The 22,455-nt window shown below is 37.0% G+C and overlaps 1 protein-coding gene across 1 annotated transcript in view; it reads right to left on the reverse strand.

The window, feature by feature from the left end:
* GRM7 (glutamate metabotropic receptor 7) overlaps positions 1-22,455 on the reverse strand; it is an 886,221-nt gene that overhangs the window by 815,656 nt on the left and 48,110 nt on the right.

The following is a 22,455-nucleotide window of genomic DNA, read 5'->3' on the forward strand; positions in this document are numbered from 1 at the left end:
CTGCTTGTGTTCCTGCTCTCGCCGTGTCTCTCTGTCAAATAAATAAATAACATCTTTAAGAAAAATAAATAAAAATTAAAATAATAATACATATACCAGTATTAGATTGGGGAATTTAGTCATTATTCTGGTTCAACCAGGAGGGAAAAACCACATAGTAATTTGAGCATGGAAAGTTAAATTTAAAAAAAAGTATTAATTATGACAGGATTAGGGTAATAAGGGCACAGCTGGTGATGAGTAAAGAGAACTCTAATATATACAGATAGCAGATAGAAGGAATAGCCACTAACCCTCCCACTGAGAAGGAAGCTCTCCTCCCTCCTCACAGGACTGGGGTCAAGACTAGAGACAGCATGACCATGGATTACTGGATGGTAGAGAAGTTGCTATGATGCCTCATGGGGGAACTTTCTGGAAATATGCCCTCTGTAACTTGTTGGAGATCCACCTTCTACAGTTCCAGGGAAATCCATTCATGGTGAGATTTCTCACTGGAGGCACACCACTGCAAAACTTGTTGATAGGAGGTGCTGGGGGAAGCTGCTGGCTGCCAGGTACTGCTGCTGTGCACTGTGGGAGCTGGACACTGAGGAGGCCCTCAGTGCTGTAGGAGCTGGGTGCCGGATGATCCTTGAACGCTGGAGGAAACTGCCTGTACTGCAGAGCTGGGTACTGGGAAATTGACAGGTGTTGTAGGAGCGGGACACTAGAGAAGCCACCAGGAGACTTCCAAGGAAGCAAATCCTTTCTCTGCAATGTCCCATCAATGCCATCTATTAGTAAAGGCTAAAATCACTCCAGTTGGTAAAAGAAAAACTGTTTAAAGGGCCCATATCTCTTTTCACGGAGCAGGTAAAAAAGAGTGAATTTAGGGCTGAAAGGCAATCAATTTTAAAAACTGGCACAAACAGTATATATTAAATTGCTAACAATGGATCTCTTTGGGTGTGAGATTATAGATTAATTTCACATTTTTCTTGGAGCATTGCCATATTCCTGCAATGTAAATGTAAATAAATAGATTTCCTTTGTAAAAAAAAAATAAAATTATAAACTCAGCTACCCAGTAAACTTACTATTCATTTAATAACATTTATTTTTTACTTAATTACTCACAGTATAAAGCGTAAGTACAAAGTGCAATGTCGATGCTGCATATTTAAGGGAATAATCACTCAGTCTTACTCATTTTATGGAATCAAGAATAAAGGATCACTGAATGGTCTATCAACTTCTCTCCCATTCTATTATCCAAAATAGTCCATCTAACAGGAGGAATAATGTGGATCCAATTCTAGTTCTCCAAATAAACTATGTTTAATGTATGTTCTAGGTATATTGGTTAGTGTGCTGTGGGCAGGGGGAAGGTGGGTACAAGGTGAAATACTTTTGGGAAATGATCAATGAGCTAAAAAGAATAGGCTTACCTATTACTGAGCTTCTCAGGATATGTAAAATGCTGATGTACATTGAGAACCTGAAGAGGGGTGGTTAGCCTCTTGACCGTTTTCAATGTAATTCTACATGGGGGCAAGACTGTCAGGGTTTTAAGGAATGAATCAGTGGAAGAAAAATGAAAGAAACTGCCACAAAGCAATGGGTTAAATTAATCAACACTATTATTTTAACTATATTTCAAAAAGAAGGCACAGAGATAGGGTAGACCTGTTTTTATTTTTATATGTTCAAAGGAGCTGATACATGTTAAGAGATGGGGCTGGGTATACCAGCTTTCCTTCTATTTCTCCAATTATTCTCTCTAAAGTCTCTTGGGAGCCCAATTTGATAGCCTAATTACTAACTGTTGGAGCTCATCAAAATGCAGCTCTAGGCCCTTTTTTTCTGTCCTTGGGTAGTCTTACCCATGACCACAACTTTGGTTTCCATCTGTATATCAAAGACTCAACCTTTGTCTTCATAGCAACCTCACCCATATCCATATATATCCATTCACTTACTCAATATCTTCAAGCTGTGTGGTATCTCAAACACACATCAAACTCAATATGTCTAAGATAAAACCAAATATATCAACCCTTCCACCCTTAAAAAGGTTGATCATCTTTCAATATTCCTTTTTCACAGAGTGATATAAACATTATGTGAGGCTAAAATCTAGGGTTCCTCCTTGAAAACCCTTCACTAAATCAAACTTCACCAAGTCCTATTGCTTTAATATATCCCAAATATTTGTCTAATCTTGTATATCTCACTTTTGACTGGCCACCATCCTCATCTAGACTAGATCATCTCTCACCTGCATTGCATTAACCTAATCTCTCCATCCACACTTTCCTCCCTCATCTCTCTTCTCCACAATACCATCAGTCAAATCTCTTCCAAAGATATAATCAGTCAAAAACAAACAAACAAACAAACAAATACCACAAAGATATACCTAGTCATACCCCCTACCCCCTGCAGAGACCTACAAATACTCACCTACACTTAAAATCCTTCAACATCTTCATATTAAGTTTAGGGTAAGTATCACAGTCTCTAATATGAACTAACCTTGGATTGTAATTATATATTCTCTAGTTAATTTTCTTTTTCAATATTGGTTTCTCCCAATATCATTAAATTCCAGGAGGGCAGGGGACAGTTGCTATTGTTGCTTACTACTGTATCTTCCCTCAGCATGATCCTGACACAGAAGTGACATTAAAAAACAAAAGCTTGTTGAATGATAAGTGAAAAGAAATGAATGAACCAATGTCACTGTGTGTCTCTTAGTAAACAGACTTTCTCATGGTTCATTCATTTATTCATTCACTCCACAGATACTTATTGAGTACCTATTATGTCCTATAGATATGCTGCTATAAGTTTGTTTTAAGACCTTGCATCCTAGTGACTGAATAAATAATAGATTGCAATCAGGCTAGGACATAATCACTGAGTGACCCTATCCTGGTTTTTGTAGAAAGAACCATGGTATCCACTGGCAGACAGGAAGAAGGATTCTCCCCAAACTCAGAGTGAGTTTGCCAGCCACTCACTGGCACTGGCTTACCTCTGAAAACTCCTTACTCTACCCTTTTAGCCCCAACCTTGTGCTTACTTCACTTTGCACCTTGATCTTATTGGCTTTTTCTATATATACTCCCTCAGCCGAAAAAAAAAAAAAGTTTGTAAGTCTATGTTTCCTGTCATTTATATTGACCAATAAATAAAATAGTTACAATTCTGGCTTAATCTTTTCTGAATAATAGTATCATTTTGGCACACTTTTGTACCTGACTTTGAGAATGACTAACAATGTTTTTGTTTATTGGCATTTTTTTCTAAAATGACACATTTGCTAAAGTGTAGCCTGTTTGATTACAAAATAGGTGTTAGGCACAGAATTAATCTTTAGTATTTCAGGAAGAGGACAAACACTTCTGGTCTGCAAGCCAAGGCTTGCAGTTACTTTGTGTCCCCCTGCTCCTATTTTAGTTTGATCTGAAGCAAGGCTTGCAGTTACTTTGTTTCCCCCTGCTCCTATTTTAGTTTGATCTGAAGCAAGTTGCAAGATGCATTTTACATTAGTGGCCTCCTGTACTCCACTAAAATAAGGGCTGAATATGGCACTGACTTTGCATAAATTCTTCCACTTTAATTTAAAATTCATTGGATAGCTTTCATTTTAAAGTAAGCAGCATCCATTTGATTTAAACACTATTTCTGCTTCTATCTGTACATGACATATGGATACACACACAACTGCAATAGTGTTAGGATCCAGTTAGAGCCTCAATATGCTCCTGATTTACCAACCCAACAACGAAACTCTTCTTTGCACCTGATTGAGTCAAGGTGAATGAGCATGTTTGGGGGAAATTTTAGAGGCCTATGCAAAGCACTAGAGCTGTCTTAAGTGCTGTAATATAATTATAAAAAGCTTTTTTCTTTCTTTTTTTAGTGACTGTTGCCTTTCTGCCTTACTTCCTCTATTTTGTTAAACTCCATGTTATGCTAAATGTGATTTAAAGAAAAGTTTTGTCCCATGTTTTCTTAATTTATCCCTCCCTTCCTTCATCTCTACCTTATATGTATAAATAAATAAACAAGCAAATCATCAAGCCAAAAAACTTCAGCTTATTTCTAAAAAGGCTTCAACAGCAAAGGGACGTGTTACCTCCTGCTACAATCAATATACCTAACAATTTATCACTGAAGCTGTATGAAAGTTAGTGGCATACCTAAAGCCATCTTTTGAGTCTCCTTTGCTGTACTAGTCATGATTTTTCCTTTATTATCCCCAAGTCATATATTTAAATCTAAAAAGCCAAATGCAATTTCGTTCCTCTAAATTATTCTACTATAACCCCATGCCCCCTAACAGTAGAAGATGCTTGAGTCATTCCAGAAGATTTGTGGTCACATAATCCCCACTGACCCCTTTGCAAATGGACCACGAGTTTCCATCAAGGTCACTGGATCACATCAATTAGTGGGTATATCCAGTAAAAAACAGTATAAAGGGTTAACATTAAGAATATCCTTAAAGGAAAAGCCTAACTATATGTCCTCTGAGGGCCATGCAATAGGTACATGCTGATATAGCTGGAATTTAATTAAAAAAACTTTAATGGTGGAATGTATCATTCAAACAGATAGCACAAGTTGAAGTGTTCAATTTTTTTAAACAGATTTATTTAGGGCCATTTTTACTCGTTACTCTTCAAAACTCAATCTCAACATCACCTCTGGGATGCTTCCCCAACACCTGTCCCTGCCCCCCGGGGCAGTGATATTCCCTTACATCATGATTATTTACTTAATTGGCTTTCTCCTTTACTAGAATATGAGTTCTGTGAAGCTAGGAATCCTGTTTTAGTAAGTTTGAATCTCCAAAATTCAGTGCATTTCAACAAATATGTATTAAATGTCTACTCTCCCAGATGTGTGCTGGGTACAAGGTGGTTGGTCAAAAAGAGAGATTTAGTGGGGGCACCTGGGTGAGGGCTCCGCACTGGGCAGGGAGTCTGCTTGAGATTCCCTCCCCCTATTCTCTCTCTCTAAAATAAACAAATCTTTAAAAAGAGAGAGAGATTTAGTTCTTGAGCTCATAGGGTTGAGTTCAGTGAGGGAAACAATAAACACACAAGTAAACATTCCAATAAATAATTACAAATTCATATAAGTTGTATAGAAGAAAAGAGAAGGATGTCACAACATGTAATAACCTGGGGGAGTTTCTTAGGATAAACAGAAGGCCTCCCTGCGGAGGCCACTTTGGAACAGGGGTTGCTCATCAGAGCATCCAGGCTGAGGGAATGGAGTGTGTGAAGTTTCTGAGTCAGGGAAGACTCAGCAAGAGGAAATGGAGGATTGAAGGAATAAATGAATGGTCTGGAAATGAGCTATGCAGCAACATGATGGACAGCAGAAACATTATCTCTAGTTCCAAAAAGGTTAGAGAGAGCAAGGAAATTCATAAGCCTGAGAAGAATCACCATCCTTTCAGCCCTGTGTGTCACACATCCTGTATCTATTCTTTCTTCTTTCCTCCAAGACAGACAAAGCTAATCAATCATGGTATTCTTAACCCACTAAGGCTACACAGAGCCTTGAAATTTTTCTTAACTCAGTGCTTCTGGCAGCCACTATAGATCATTCAAAATGGGTACTTGAAATGATACTGTTTTGCCTGGATTTAAGTCATTAATATCATTTTTACCTAATGAATAAAGGATTTGATATTCTTTTGAGAAAGACAAGAGCTAGCAAACTGAGCTAATACATATAAAGCAGTGAGCAATGTCAATGGATATGAAGTCTAGCTCATTATAGATGCTGAATTGATAGGAGTGATTATAATGACGGTGGTAGTGAAGGTAATGATAGTAGCAAAATGTGGGGCATCCCAGTAAATGATAGGAGTTAGCATTTGAGGCTGCTCCTGAGGGGGAGAGAGATGACCAGCTGGGAAGCACTGAGTGCCCTTTAATGACTTCATAGTATTCACTTGGGATAGCTGAACTAATGTATTTTCAAAAATTCAGAGAAAGAAATATTCTTACACTAAAGCAGAGGGGACCATCTGAAAAGGCACACAGTTGGAAATTAGCATACTGATCTAATCCTAGTACATGTAGAAATGACCAACCCCTTAGCTTTATTGACTCTACCCCTTAGTCTGCATACTGAGTCCAGAACCCTAGGAAGCCAGAGTCAGCATGACCAAAATGTTTATTTTTCCCTATTGCATTGAGCAAACCACGCATGTTAGGTATAAAATGATAGCATTTATAATTTAGTAAGAGCTAAACTCAGAAGTACTCTAATGCATTATTAAGGTTGAAAAATTAAACACTTAGAAACCAAAGAATTAAAAAGGTTTAGTTCTTATGATGACATGAATTGGAAATGTGTTGCATACACTCATGGTGAGAATCTCCTTGGATATGAATTCATGTACTGGGACTTAGCCATGGAATCTAGTCACACAATCAGTTAACCCTTGTTTACTTATAAGTTCTTGTGAGTAAGTTTTTTTTTTTTTTAAGATTTTATTTATTTATTTGAGAGAGAGAGAATGACAGAGAGCACATGAGAGGGGAGAGGGTCAGAGGGAGAAGCAGACTCCCCGCTGAGCAGGGAGCCCGATGTGGGACTCGATCCAGGGACTCCAGGATCATGACCTGAGCCGAAGGCAGTCGCTTAACCAACTGAGCCACCCAGGCGCCCCGTGAATAAGTTTTTATTATATATTACCTTGCTTTAGGACTGCCTAGGTTGGGTAGAGTACTTTTCTTGAGTTAGAGTAATAGTTACCACTTTTAGGGTCTATTGTATGTCAGTACTGTGACTTTTACATATATTATTTCTAATGCGTACAGTAACCCAGAAAAGACTGACTCTATTTCCACTCTACAGATAGGACAACCGCAGTTCCGAGAATTTACGGAACTTGTTTAATTTACATAACTAAATGAATGGTAATGTTGGAGTTTTAATGTAGTTCTGTCCCATTGCAGAGCTCCTATCATTTTCACTATCCTTTGTTTGTCTGCACATTAGCTTTATTTTATTCCACAGCAGCCCCACATGGGTTAGAGAAAATTAGATAATCACTATAGACACCACATTAATAGGGGCCTGTCTTATAGAAGGCATAAGAGTGGGTTATCTGTGAGGGAGAGAGTTGTCCCCATCTGATGTTAGAAAGATCTAGGACTCATCTACCCTCCATCAACCCTGAAATCACTCTGACAACACCTAAGCAATGTGTGCGATCCACAACTTCTACCTTCTCTATAGCTGCTTATGATGCTAATCGACATTTTCTTTTTATCTTCTTATAGATGTTCATTTTAACAAGTCTCTTTTTGTAAACAGGGCCAGGTGTAAAGCCCAGTTTTTGCTCCATCCACCCTCTTGATGCCAAATACTCCATCTGTATTCTCCCTTAGCTTTATCTCACAATTATGGACAATATGCATTGTGAGTCCTAAGCATGAATAGATAGACATGAGTCCATTCTCTCCTCCCAGAAAGAAAGAAAGAAAGAAAATACCTGCTGGGTGATAATACGGCCGGGAGTCTGCTGTGTCATGTTTACAAGCAGGGTAGTGTGGTATAATTATTCAATATTAGCTCATATACCCTTTCACTAATTTTGTGGGGTTTTTTAATTTTGTGCAGCTCATAAAAGGCTGATTCATTTTTGCAGAGATCAGGCCCTGTGCTCTCAGTGCTGTCTCCAGCAGATATTTCAAAGCAAGTACAGAGAGGAACAGCTGGTAAGATGGGGGAGGTGGTCAGGAAGGCATGGAGACCTAAACAGATTAGTAATGGGGACAAGGAACGAGAATGGAAGCTCTGTGTGTTACTCGAGATGAGTATGAGCCCTCTTGCCAACCAGATGTACCATCTTCACATAATTCCCACACCTCCCTGCATGGACTACTTTGACTCTGAGTTTTATTGGCAAGTCAGCATGTGCCATAATAACAATATCACACTGAATAGAACAGAACGACAGTGCTACAGATATCAACCACCATCTCTTTCCAATGTTTTCTTAGCTTTCCTAGCAGGCTGTGGGTACCCTGTGCAGCTAGCTCTCCCATTTGCTAGCAGAGGACAAGAGGTACAAGACATTACCTAAGCACCTGAACAGGGCTTCTAACCAGCAAAGCAGATAGAAAAACCACTTTAAAATACTATAACTGGCATAAAATGCCAGTTCAAATATGGGGGAACTCCATAATTGTGAATGATAAACAAGTGCTCACAAATCCACTACTTATTAGCACAGCATGCTCCATTTAAAGGGAAATTTTCTAATGATAAATATAGCAGAAGGCTACAATTACAACCTTTCAATGACTGCTATCCATGAAAAAGCCATTTAGTGATAAATTGGGGGCCAAGAGGAGATTATCACCTGCTTAACTGTGCTTCTATTGATTCTATCAAGTTGTTTGCCTGGCAATATCTGGGCTATGATGAAAAAGTTGAGAAAACTCTTTTTTTCCCTTATCTAAATATTATTCATTACAAGCATTCATTTTGAAAGGTATGCGGTACTTTGGCAGAAAAGGATCTGCTTGACAACTACTAATTATACTTACTAATAAATAGTATTTATCATTTACATAATTATTTTCATATATAAATACTTTCACAAATGTTGCTTCCTCATATGCATGAGCAATACATGAAATAGCAATGCAACTTCACCATGAAAGTAATGCTGTGATATTCCTATAGATCCAGCCCCAAATTGTTAGCTCTTACCAGAAACATTGTGGGGCTTACTGGCATCTACGTTAACAAATGTTAACAAATCATTGGAATTGCATTTTTCAGGACTTGAGGAAGGGGACACTATTGAGCAACTAGCTTTGAAAAATTTTGAACTGATTTTTGGCAAGATGCTTAGTTAATGCTCAAACTGTGCAAATGTTAGATGTGACACAGGTGTGAGGCAACAAGATCAGTGAGGGGTGTGTTAAATTAAGATATCTATCTATCTATCATCTATCATCCATTATCTATCAAGAGGGTAAAACAAAGGAGCACAACAAATAAATATAATTGATGTAATTGTGAATGTAAAAGCCTGATTCAGATTTTTTTAAAACTTGTACCAGTACAAGTTGGATTTTGGACTTAGTGATTACTTATATAGAAGTTTATTCTGAGGTATAACTAGAAGTCACAGAAATCTGGGTACAATGGCATTAAGTGGAACATTATTTATAAAAAGAAAAATGTGAAAATAATTTAAATATCCAACAATAGGCAATTATTTAAATAAGTGATCCTATATGTTGGAATATTAAACAACTTGCAAATTACCTAAATGAAGAATATTAGGTCATAAGGAAAATAGTCATGATATAGTGTTATGTAAAAATGTAACAGAAATAAAAATTATATAAACAGTATATCTTAACGTTATTAAATAATATGTACATAAAATATGACTATGTAAATATGTGTATAGAAATGTATATGCATATATGTGGATAAAAGTAAAAATGAAAAAGATAATAGTTATCTGAAAGTTCTACAAGTATATGTATATTTTTCCTTTATATATTTATATATTTTACAATTTTTCTACAATAAAATATTAATATAATTACTATATATTCTTGAACACTTCCATTTCTTAAATTTGTTTTTACATATATAGTGATCAAGTTTTTGTTTAACATAGAGCAAGTAAAAAATACAGGCTGTTTGACTCTTAAATAAAGAGGACAGGGGCACCTGGGTGGCTCAGTCAGCTGAGCATCCAACTTTTTATCTCAGCTCAGGTCTTGATCTCAGGGTCATGAGTTCAAACCCTGTGTTGGGCTCCACGCTGGGTGTGGAGCCTACTTTAAAATATATATATAGAGAGAGAGAGAGAGAAAGAGAGAGAGAGAGAAAGAGAGAGAGAGAAAACAACCTGGCATTTACTAAAGAGGAGGTGGGTGGGCGATGGGTGAAATTAGGTGAAGGGGATTAAGAGTACACTTACCTTGATGAGCACCGAGTAACATACAGAACTGTTGAATCACTATATTATACACTTGAAACTAAATATAACACTATGTTAACTACACTGTAATTTAAAAATTTTTAAATGCAGTCTGTTTTTGTGGCCCTGATGATGTTTAAAGGACTAGAACAAGTTCTAAAACCTCTAAGTCTACTTTGGCCAAATAATTCCTCATCTAGTCTAGGAGTTCATCATACGATTATCAAGCAACTGGGTAAACACACTGTACAAAGATGTTCTCATGGGAGAAACATGGAACCAACATTAAAGTCTACCAAAATGTGGCATATCCATTCCATACAGTTCTACAGCTATTAAAATGATGTCAGGGAACACAAACTCAACCCTAGAGGGAGTGTTATTGTTTGTATGAAACAGGTAATGCAGATGGCTATGCCCACTGGAGAACACCTGCTCAGGGAAAAGCAAGCATCCACTATTCTGTATTTTAACTTTTGAAATAAACATGTATATTTTATTATATAAGAATTATACTTAATAGAAATATAGTTTTCTGGGGCACCTGGGTGGCTCAGTCAGTTAAGCATCCGCCTTCGGCTCAGGTCATGATCCCGCGGTCCTGGGATCTAGCCCCTCGTCAGACTCCCTCCTCAGCAGGGGAGTCTGCTTCTACTTCTCTCTCTGCCTCCCCCCCTGCTTGTGCTCTCTCTCTTGCTCACTTTCTCTCTTAAATAAATAAAATCTTTAAATATATATATATGTATATATATAGTTTTCCTTGTGTGTGTATGTGTATGTATGCTTTGTCTCATTCTGTCTTAGATGGACCACATCAGGAGCACTAGATCCAGTTCTGAGCACTACCTTTTTTGAAGAAATTTTTGAAAACAAAAGCAAGTGCAAACATTAGTAAACGAGATGATGGAGGGCCCAGACATACTTCCACAGGATTACTAGAAAAGTTTGTCCTAAAGAGAAGTCTTCAGTGGTGTGATAATGGACTACAAATATCTGAAGTGTCAACATGGTATTCCAAACTGAAATATTTTTCTCTGTATTTCCATCAGATCCAACTGAGACCAATGGGTTGGATGCTTCAGGGAGGTGAATATAAGGAAGCACTTCATAGAAATTATAGCTGTTCATATATAGGATGATTTAGCTCACCAAATAGAGCATTCAAGTCACTAGAAGTTCTCAACTTGAGGCTGGATGGCCAGTACCTGGTTGTATACAGTAAATTCCTACATTGGGTGAGGTGACAAAAGCAATGATCTCAACTTCTGAAATCAAATCAAATTTCCCTTTGAGATTAACAATATTACAGTATAGTCTTCTCAGATATTGTATAAAGCAAGTAAGTGATTTGAGAAGGGTACTGAGTTTGAAGTCACATTGACTGACTGATTTATTTATTCATTCATTCAACAAATACTTATTGGGGGACTCTTCTAAGTGCCTGGGATCTCATGGAACAAAATTCCAGCAGAAGTGAATGTCTTTAATGGAACTTAAAATACGTGGAAGACAAATCATTATATGCTTATATATAGTAAAGCATGCAGTGTATCCTGAAATAGGAAATTTAGATGATTTTATGTGCAGGGCTTTCCCCAAGAGCAAATCTTCTCTAAATAGATTACCTTTGTTTTTCTCTTTCTTTCCACTGTCTGCCCCACTTACATCTCTTTATCTTGCTTCAGTGGAAGACATTTGTCCTTTCCAATTCTAGCTGAAAAGAAGTCTCAGGTGTCAATTTCCTATATAACTGTGTGTCCCTCTATGTATTATGAAACAACACCCAAGGGCCAATGAGTCCTTATATCATGATCCCCAAAAGGGTAACAAGAGGTTGCTGAAAATTGCAATCATTTTGGGGTCTTCTCTACATTTCTCCCAATGACCCAGGTATGGAGACTTCCATTTCAGAGGCCAAGAATCCCTAGAATCCCTGAAAATATGGTTTTAATGCTAGCATAACTAACATAAAGTTCCTTTAATTAGTGCCTGGTAGCCTCCCAAAGTAGTTCCATATATCTGATGGGCCACCATTAAAAAAAATCCACATTGCTACTCATCCTCATAGAGTTGCCCATGTAAGAAGCAGAAATACCCAGACAGAGCATCCACTTTTGCGATACATTAGCCACAGTATTTTAAGATATATAGTAGTTCTTAATCTTCACTGTGTATTGATCACCCTGAGTATTAGTCAGGGTGCATCAGAGAAATACAACCAATAGGATACACACATATACATATACATATGTATATTAACATATAACATTAAATTTATATTAAATATTAAATGTATATGAATATTAAATGATTCAACATGAGAGGGCAGAGCACTCATGTTTCAGCTCAAGGTGTCAGGCAGAAAGGGCAAATTCTCCCTTTTCTGCCTTTTATTCTATTCAGGCCCTCAACAGATTGGATGAGGCCCACCTACATTGGGAAAGGTAATCTACTTTATTCTATCTACCAATTCCAATGCTAAACTTGTCTGAAAACACCCTCACAGACCCACCCAGAAATAATATTTCGCCATGTATCCTGGCACCCCATGATCTAATCAAGTTGACATATAAAATTAACCATTACATTCTGTAAACCTGCAACCTGCGATGCCTCAGCCCAGTTCCCTAGAAATTCATTTTTTAAAAATGTTTTATTTATTTATTCATGAGAGTCAGAGAGAGAGAGAGAGGCAGAGGCAGAGGGAGAAGCAGGCCCCCCGCTGAGCAGGGAGCCCTACGCGGGGCTCGACCCCAGGACCCTGGGATCATGACCTGAGCCGAAGGCAGACGCTTAACCATCTGAGCCACCCAGGTGTCCCCAGAAATTCATATTTAATTGGTATAAATTATGGCCTGGTCTTTACGATTTTTAAAAGTTTCCCAGGAGATTTTAATGCATCACCAAGGTTAAGAACCACTAATACCACAGATTACCTCTCTTCTGATGAGAAGTCAAATGCTTCTCACTTTATCTCAGTTGTTGATGGACCTCTTTGAGGTGCCTTCAGAGTGCACCTCTGTACTCCAAGTAGTCAATATTTTCAAACAGACCATTGCAAACATGTGCTTCCAAATCTGGCGAAAACCAATCCAATTATTTTTCCCCAAAATGTTAGCAGATGGGTAGAATTTCTTTTATGTTTACCACATTGTGTGGTAGGCATAATTATGCCCACACAGAAGGTGAGCTGAGATTCAGAGAAAGTAAGAGAGGTACATATTACCCTGAAGCTAGCAAATTTTAAAAGTTAAGAAAAGATAAGGGTTTTCTGACTTCAATTTAAGTATTAGGTGTCATTATTTTATTCCACAGACACAACTGTCATGAGTGAGCAGAAATAAAGCGAGTAAGTGAAAATGTAGCAGGCTTCTGAACAGGAAGATAGCTAATATCCTTCACACAAAAGACCTGGTATGTGTTCAGCCATTAGAGAGGTTTAGTCAGCTGTATTTACAGCCCCATAAATGGGAAGAAACATCAGGACAAAAGGAAATTCTATGAATCCAGGGAAAAACACATCAAATTAAATAAATGATTCATAGACAGAGCAAAGATCACAGAGTTGGCTCTGATAACAAAGTATCTAAAATAAGTATTATGTGCTTCTCCAATCACCCAGTCTGCCAGTCCAGGTGCAGAGGGAAAAAAAATAAAACTGCTATAGATCTAGTAAAAGTTAAATAGACAATAAAAACCAATAGTGGAGATGAATTCTAAATTGGTGATTCTTTGAACAACCCTCAAAAGATTTCAGTTGCTATGTTAATGCACTGTCAAGGCCATTTTAGAAGTAAAAGAACATTTGTCTTCTTGCTAGAGTTTAGGCACATAAATCCTCAAACTGTATTAAATCAAGATGCTTCTAGACTCATACAACTGAAGATCATCAAGGATTATTAAAGAACTATAGTCCCACCCTCATTTGACAGGTAAAAACAAACAAACAAAAAATCCCCAAGGTAGTAAATGAATGTGTGATGGACTTAAAGTCAACATTATTCCTGTCAGTGGCCAAGACAAGATTAGAATGCAGGTCTCCTATTTCCTTTTCACTTAATTATTCAACATTCTTTAATCATTTGAGCACAACTAACGCACTGCTGTTTGAAACCTGACCATTCCAATGACAGTCAAAATACCATATTTCAACAGTGTTTCCACTGTCTTTGAACAGAATTTAAATAACTTGGCTATCATGTTCTGAGCTTCTTTCCAGGTAAATTATGTGTTAAGCTCTATTTCAATATTGATTTGTAATATACTTTCTAGCATGTTAGTCTTCCTCTGGTCTCTTGAAATTCTGAGCTCTATGCATGCTACAATTTCTAAAATGGGATTTTCTTAAGGATATGGCTGTATCTACCATTCCAACAACCCAGCAATAGTCACTGCTTGTAACTAGGAAAAAAAAAGTTGACAAATTTACAAGTGAATCTTCTATTCCTTTCCTCTATGAAAAACAGAACCTATTTGATTTAGAATCCAAACTCTAGGAAAATATATAGGGCTTAAAAGAATATATAATTCTTCTATGAAATATTACACTGGGAGAATTCTTGTCTATTTAATCAAGTGAAGCATATCATTAGTCACTCAGGTCATCAAAAAAAATGGAAAAACTCACTTAGAAGAAACGAGTGACCACTTTAGCTAACGAAAATATAAGTGTGTTTCAATCTTACTTATGTTTGTTCATTCCTACCCTGAACAGCGGTCCGTTTCTCAGGACATCATTATAAAAGGCAAACTGACGGGTGAGAAGGATACTCAGAATAACAGAGGGCTACGTGACATGGACAAGTTACTCAGCCTTTCCAATCTTCTATTGGCACATCTATAAAACAGGGAATAAAACATGTTACAAAGAGATATGCTTCTCCTCCTGCCATGCTTTGGCCTTCACAAGTTTGGGAGGAAATAGGAGATCTGATGCTTTCTCTTTTCATCCTGCTCCTGGAATAGGAATTATTAACGTTATTGGTCAATAATCAGAACCACTATTGAACAGTGAGTAGAGCTATTGCACTGAAAAGTGACAAATGTGTCAGTCTGTCCCAGTAGATCAGCCTATGATTTAGAAAGTAAGGCATGTCAGTTGGACTTATCCTGTGATCTAGTCATCTGTGATTTGGGGAGAAGAAAGAGAGAAATTAATGGGTCCAATTTAGAATTCCAAAATGAGGTTAACAAGGGATAGCTCACTATTAATAAGTAATACTTTGGTCTTTTCTTGCCTTGTTCCTTCTATATAGAGCCCTTGGCAGGAACCTTAAACATCCACTTCAGAGGTCTGTTATTAAATAAGATACAGTATGTAAACTGCACGGTGCTGTGCCTAGTACACAATAAGTTGTCAAAGAATATTATCTATAGAGCCTTGGATTTGTACTTAAACTTTTGTTGTTAAATCAGTTTGTGTGGGACTGGGCATCCTGAGCCTCAGGATAAATGGATAAAATGGATCCATATGTTCTAATAAATGAAAATCTCTTTGAAATTCTAGATGGCAGGTTGTACGAACTCAGGTAAGTAGACGCTATTGGCTAGGCATTCCCTCAGGACACAGGTATTGACTGAATGAAGGCTCAAGGTGTAGAAACTGGCTTGGCAGTGGATGGTAAACCATCACCTGGGCACAGGCTGCCTCCTGTTAAGCAGAAGGCTCTCATGCAAATTACTTTCTAAATCATTAGCTGTCATCTACCCCCATTTCTCCTGCAGCTGCTCTTTCTGATTCTGCCTGCAAACTTTTCACATTGGGCAGGTTCCCAAGCCAAACAAGCTGCCTCTCGGCAGCCTTTGTTCCTGCTGGGGGCTAGAACTAAACCACACAGATAAGCCAAAGTAAGGACGCAGCATGGGCTGATACACTTGCCGAAGCTAGACTCCTCAAAGCAAAGGTGATGAATGCCTTTGGAAGTGATTTTCACATTGGTTCACCTGAGAATGTCAGTCAGTCTCTAGGAGTTATAGGCCATAATTTAAAAATTATCTGCCTCTTTAGGCTTTTCTAAAGCTGCCATCAGCTAAGAAGTACCTTTAGATCAGACTCTATCTATTGGATAGAAACATGCTGATAATATCCTTGGGACAGTATGATTCTTTTTTTTTTTTTAAGATTTTATTTATTTACTTGACAGAGAGAGACACCGCGAGAGAGGGAACACAAGCAGGGGGGGAGTGGGAGAGGGAGAACCAGGCTTCCCGCCGAGCAGGGAGCCCGATGTGGGGCTCCATCCCAGGAACCTGGGATCATGACCTGAGCCGAAGGCAGACGCTCAACCATCTGAGCCACCCAGGCACCCTGGGACGGTATGATTCTAAGATCATGTCTGGGTCACTCAGGCAGAATGAAATGAGAAGCTTATGTAGAGACCACTTCTCAGGAATAGGGCTTTCACATATCAGCAGCACATGAAAAACAACTCAAATGGGTCTGGAAACCTAAAGGGAGAGGTAGGCCCAGCCCCAAATGATGGCAATCATGGGTAGTAGAGTCAATAAAAGTAAGCTGCCAATTAAAGCCCACAACTCATGAGAGGCTACGGTAAATTAGTTTGATTTGACCTGCAAAGACATTGTTCTCCATATTTGTGAGAAAACTCATCCATGTCTATTTTTCTCCATTTGGGGATTGATAAAAATATACCATTGCTGTATCATTAATTATAGTTAAACAATTTCAAATCTCTTCTCAATCTTAAATCTCTAAATAATGAAGAGTATGAATATATTTAAAGTAAAACAAACAAGGAAACTATGCCTTACATTTATATCATGCTCTATAGTTTTCAGTATCTATATATTATATATTAACTGGTAGGGCCAAGGAATAGAACATAGCTTTGTCTAACTGACTCTTTACCACTATGTTATACTCCCCTCTATAAAAAGTATATGCTATGAAAAGGCATGGAGGGAACTTAAATGCATAAAATTAAATGAAAGAAGCCAATCTGAAAAGGCTAAATGTTGTTTGATTCCAACAATATGACATTATGGGAAAAGCAAAACTATGGAGATAGTAGAAAAATTAATAGTTATCAGGGGGTGAAACTATTCTATAAGAACTTGGACACATGCCATTATAAATTTGTCTGAATCCAGAGGATGTGCAACACAAACAGTGAACCCTAATGTAAACTATGGATTCTGGGTAATGATGTATTGGTGTAGGTTTATTGATGGTAACAAATGTACCACTCTGGAGGGGAATGTTGATAATGGGGGAGGCTATGCTTGTGTGGGGGAATGTGGGAAATCTGTATGCCTTCTACTCAATTTTCCTGAACCTAAAACTATCCTAAATAAATAAATAAGCACATATATATTTATGTGTATATATATATATATACATATATGTATATGTACACATATAGATATGTATATGTATAAATTCCGAGCAATATGAGGAAATAAGGTCATGTATGTTTTAAACCTTTTTTTTAAAAAAGGCATGGAAACATTTGCTGAATAAGCACCATGTCATTTGGGTCGAATAATGCAGCAGACACTAAGCTTCACGTATGATTTTAGCAACTTAATTGGGTGAAAAGCTCAAGGCAAAGAGGCATAACCTCTGTGAACAAGGTAAGGTGAGAGGAAGGAGGGATGTTTTAGTCAAATACTAACTTCCTATCATGGATAAATATAATATCAGAAATGAAATAATTTGGAATCTTCTCAAAAGTGCCTTTCTCTATATTATCCCCCTAAAATTGACGATTAACAAAAATCTAAATCAAGTAGGGAGAGGCTCCCCATTATCTTCTAACTGAAATCAAATTTTTAAAATGTGTTCTTCAGAATCTCTTTTGCCTGAGTACAGAAGGAAAAGTAGCTGAGCAGTGCATCCAGAGAGAAAATGACAAAGAATGAAATCATGTTTTTTCTACATTTTGAATAAAAAATCTGAAATATGTTTCTTTAAAGATTCCCTCTATCTATGCCTACATATCTTAAGAACAAAAATTAGGGTGTTATACAGAAACAATGAATTGTGGATCACTACATCAAAAACGAATGATGTACTGTATGGTGACTAATGTAACATAATAAAATAAAATAAAATTTTAAAAAAAGAACTAAAATTAATAGTAAATTATATTAGAGCAGTGGGGCAGGAATTTTTAACCAATCAAAAAGGCTGCCTTATATGCTGGCTGAATAAAATTACAAACCATATCCAGACTCAGCTGGAAGAGAAAAGAGTGTTGTGACCCCTCGGTGTGGAAAGAGGTCATGGAGATTGATTTCATTTATACACACCCTCATATATAATAGTTTCTCACTTCCTTCCTGAGCTAATTTCCATGCTTACTTAATCCTCATTTAATCCTTACCAAAGAAACTCTGTGACACATGCTTGATCATTATTCCCATTTTCAAGAGTGGAAACAGGCTAGAAGTGTGGTGCATCCAGAGTCACCAACATTGTCACTCTAAACTTCTCCAGGCTTATCTCTTTAACCTGCGTACTGGTCCTTTCTGTTGTCTCTGCTGTCTGAACTCTTCATCATCTCCTGATGCCAATCCAGGTCTTGACCTCTCCTGACCTCTGATAGCCACTGAAAGACACCTTCTGGCCGCCTAGAGAAGTTTAACCATTCAGAGTGCTTGACACGGGGCAGGTGTTTTGCAAATAGAATGAATTAATAAACATATAAGCAGCATTCAAATTGCCACTTAATGGAAGGAGAAACAGGCTCTGAACAATCAGGTAACTTCCTTCGTGTAAGTAACAGAGCCGGAATTCAAATTCTAAAACCCATGTGATCAGCCATGAGGGTAACTGAAGTTATCTTCATCAGGATAGAATTTATCCAGTCCAAGTTTCTCACTAGACTCTAAGCGACATGAGGAAGGTTCTAGGTACCTAATACACTTCATTTTGCATAAATTTTTCATTCACACAAAAATACTGTGTAAAGATGGATTGAAGTCTGATGCTTCCCTGGCTGGCTTCCCTCATGAACTTTGAGAATTGCTGTGATGAAATCCTCATTTAACTCACTGAATGACCTTGCACCAGCAGCTTCCCTCTATAGCCACCATTTCCTCTTCTGTAAAATAGTGTTGACAGGACTCATCCTACCTGCCTCACAGAGATGCATCTATAAAGCACTTTGGAAAGTATGAAGCTTTCTTCAAAAGCAAGCAGATATTGTAAATGTCATTGCCATAGGACCCCTTAAGAGGAGCTTTTTTATGGTAAAAAGAAACCTTAGTTTATCAACTGCACAGCTAAACCATACAGAATTTAAGGCAGAGCATTCTGATACAATAATAATTCCAAATAAATCCCTCTGATGGTTAAGAGTAGTCAAAATTCTTTTCTGCACTATTTTGATTTAATATGAAAGGTATCCCTTCAGAAGCTATGGAAGGTTAGATACAGTGCCTCAAACTCTAGATTGCAATGTGACATTTTTTCCCTAAACTTCTGCTGCCAGTCTTGTTAACAGTTCCATTGCAATATAATATATTACTGCATTTCATTTCTAGGCAAGAACATTTACTCACAGGAGAAATACTTTCCTGTGGAAAGATAGTCTTTGGGAACTTTCAAGGACATTTGAGAAATGCTTCGGCCCAAGCCACAAAATTATGAGCATTTGTTTGTGTCTCTGTGTTCCCAAGGAACCATTTTAAAAAATCTTTCATTTAAGTTTATTACAAACATCCATCTTCCCTTTCCAAAAAATAGCAATTAACAAAACTTCATTGATTTCCAGTTTTCGTAGGTGCCATTTTATAATGCATATATTTTAATCAGTTCACATCATCATTTTTGTCTCTTTTAACATTTTCCTTGTTTCCCTATCTGAATTTTGACATTGTAAAGAAAATTCTATTTATTACTTGCAACTGCTTGACTGAACCTAATGTCAAATTTCACCATTATTTAATTATGTTTGTTTTCTTTAATCTGCTTCTAATTTAGCAGACTATGGGTGAAAATACCATATAATTGCTAATATTTATATAGAGACACAGTCCTAAAGGCTTATGAAATCCTCACCAAATCCTTTAAGTTTGGTGCTATTAACTTTATCATTTGACACATGAGAAAACTAAGGCATAAAGTGGTTAAGTAACCTTCCTGAGGTCATACAACTAATGACTGGCATAGCTGGCATTCTTCTGAATAGTCACTAGGAGTATCTGCAACCCCTCCTTCCTAGTCAAAAGAGGACAACCATGTCTGAATTGGGAAAAATCCTAAGGGTTACTCATAGTGGTTACCTTGAATCAGCCTCATCTTGCAGCCTTCGCTGCCTCCACCCCCCTCTCCCCCACAGAAGTGAAGTGGTGTTGTTTGTTTGTTTTTTCCTGACATCTCATGGCTAAGAATGGTATAGACACATAGTAGGGTCCGAATGGACAAATAAATGAATTAATAAAGTTTTATCCCCCTGCATTTCTCTTCTCCAACACTTCTCATCACTGATATCATTTAGTCAATGCATCCCTCTGATCTCAGTTCAAATGGCATCGACATAGGGAAGTCTTTCTTAGACCTCCTGAAAATATTGGTTCTCCATTTACTTGTTTTCACAGCATCATGTTTATTATTTATTTCACATATATTTGTGTCATTATTTAATGCCTGAACCCCTCTTTCCATAGGAAACTTTAGTCTAGTTGTACTTTCCAAAATATGAGATCTATGACTACATGGGCTATGTCTTTTTTGCTCAACACTGTAGCTTCACTGTTTGCTACATGGTAAGTATCCAGGAAATGTGTTGAATGAATGAATAATAAATGACTGGATCAATAAATTCGATGGATCATAACATAAACAGCAGCAGTGCATGTTGAAAAATTTACTCTGGGTCTATAACCAGAACTCTTTTCAAACTGGGTTCCTGGTTGCTGTCTACACTACCAGCTGGAAGACAGAAAAACCAGTCAATGACTTTGTCATTATGCATATAGGATGAAACTGATGAGCTGTGTTGAAAGACAGGATGCTTTAGAATAATTCTGCTACTGGCTGAACTATATATAGAACTGAGTCTTAGGTTAAAAAAATCTACTTTTAATATGTTTGGGTGAAGAATGAAATAGAAGGATCAAGCCCATTAGTTGTGATATTTATTTCTATTATACAATTTCCACATCCATTTCCATGAATTTGGATGCCTTTAGGTCAAGCTCACCCAAGCATTTACACTACCTTGACGAATAATGAAATATCAATGGATACACAGAAAGAAATTTTCCAAATTTAGCAGAGAACACATTAGCATGAACTTGTAAATTTATCATTCAAGTTCATTGGCATGCAAAGAACCAAGTAACTTCTGTTAAAGTAGGAAACTTTATGACTGTATGAGGTGATGAATATTGAGAAAGTGCTTCCTATTTTTAAATCATGAAATTAGAAATATTTTAATGAATCACATTTCTTCATATCTGTCATGCAGTGACAGTAAAATTCAATATTTATACGTGAGAGTCTTAAAATATTGTGCACATATGTACAGAATATAAGTATATAAGATATATATAAAATAAAATATATATTATATATAGAATATAAGATCATAACTTTATAGAATATAAGTTATCTCCCTAATATTTCCAAGATACAATATGGAATAAAACAAACAGAACAAGAAAAATCAACTGTAATATTTTGGCTTCTCTTAATTGTGAAATGATTGTTATATTCAGATGAATAACAAAATAAAACTATAAAGAATTGTACTCTATAGAGTACATAAAATATTAATGACTGTTTTACACGTGATTCAACACAAAATCATAAAAGTGCAATTCTCCATTGTATGTGTTTAAGAACATTCATGATGATGAATAAGAGCCTCCTCATATGGCTGTGCATATTGGCTTAGATCTTGGAACATGCAGATTTTTTCTTACATTTCTGTCAAACACATCTGTTCAACTGCTAAAACCGAGTAATACTGTGGAAAGAAAGAGAGGGCCCATACTTGTCATGAATAGAGATGGGTAGAATTGGGGGAAGTTTCCTTTATTCTCTAAACTGTCAAAGTCAAAATTACTAAATGCTAAGTGTAAAACAGGCAGGATACTAATGAATTAAAAATTGGATAATGTGTACTTTAAGGCTTCAAGAAGCTGGTACTGTCATTGGGACATAAAAACCATGTGAAAATAACTATCCCAATGAAGAAAATGATACTATCATTTTAGGTAGCAGACAGTCAAATAAGTGCATTCAAACACATTTCTGGGGCCATTTAACTATTATTAATAAAAATTAACAACTTTATTTGGATTGAGGAGGAGGACTTCATTGAAACAAACTATGAACCTATTAATAGTTTAATGACTGATTGACTTATTGTTTCTGGAAAGGATTATTTTCTTAAGGCCAAGTAGCAAAGGTAATAAAATAAAGGCCAAGTAGGATTTAGGACTCTGAAGAATTTGAAGGGACTTTCTAGGCAGAGGAAACAGGGATACATTGGAATACAAGAGAAAGAAAACTT

The sequence above is a fragment of the Neomonachus schauinslandi genome, chromosome 1, assembly GCF_002201575.2.
Source record: "Neomonachus schauinslandi chromosome 1, ASM220157v2, whole genome shotgun sequence".
Classification (NCBI taxonomy): Eukaryota; Metazoa; Chordata; class Mammalia; order Carnivora; family Phocidae; genus Neomonachus; species Neomonachus schauinslandi.